This window comes from Sycon ciliatum, chromosome 1, assembly GCF_964019385.1.
Source record: "Sycon ciliatum chromosome 1, ocSycCili1.1, whole genome shotgun sequence".
In the NCBI taxonomy this organism is placed as follows: domain Eukaryota; kingdom Metazoa; phylum Porifera; class Calcarea; order Leucosolenida; family Sycettidae; genus Sycon; species Sycon ciliatum.
In genome coordinates, this window is record NC_088643.1 from 2840858 (window position 1) to 2841512 (window position 655).

Below are 655 nucleotides of genomic sequence, written 5' to 3' on the forward strand. Positions count from 1 at the left end.
GATGCGGGTCAGCACCTTGCGAACAACTGATAGCAGCATGACCGGTCTGTAACTTTTCGGTGCACCCATAGGTTTTCCTCGTTTGTATACTGGCACCAGAAGGCCACATCTAAGGTCAGGTGGGCAATAGTGGAGTTCCTTAATGGAGTTGAATAGGGTAGTCAGCCATGGAGTAATGACAGTCGAAGCCGTACGTAGCAGTGCCGCACTGATCCCATCACATCCAACAGCGCCTCCGATTTTCTGGTGCATGATGGCCTTCCTAATCTCTTCAGAGGTAAATGGTTCGTCTTTCGCCTTACTGTTAGGCTGTGCCGGGAAAAGCGTTGGCTGGTCGCTCCGGTAAAACACTGATGCGAAATACTTGCTGAATTCCTCCAAATTCCAATTTACATTTGTGACATTTTCACCACTATCATTTGCGAGTCGTACTGGGGAAGGTTTGTCAGGATTTCGAAGTGCTTTTAGCTGTTTGATGGCATTGAAGTACGATCTTGCATCCGGTCGTAATGCGTCCACTGCCTCCGCTTTGTGCTGCCAATATAAGTCACCTTCGTTTCTGAGTAATGCTCGGATACGGTGAAGGATCTTGTTTCTACTTTGTGTTAGTTCTTTCCGCTTGTTCGGATCTTTTTCCATATGTATCCGGCTGTGA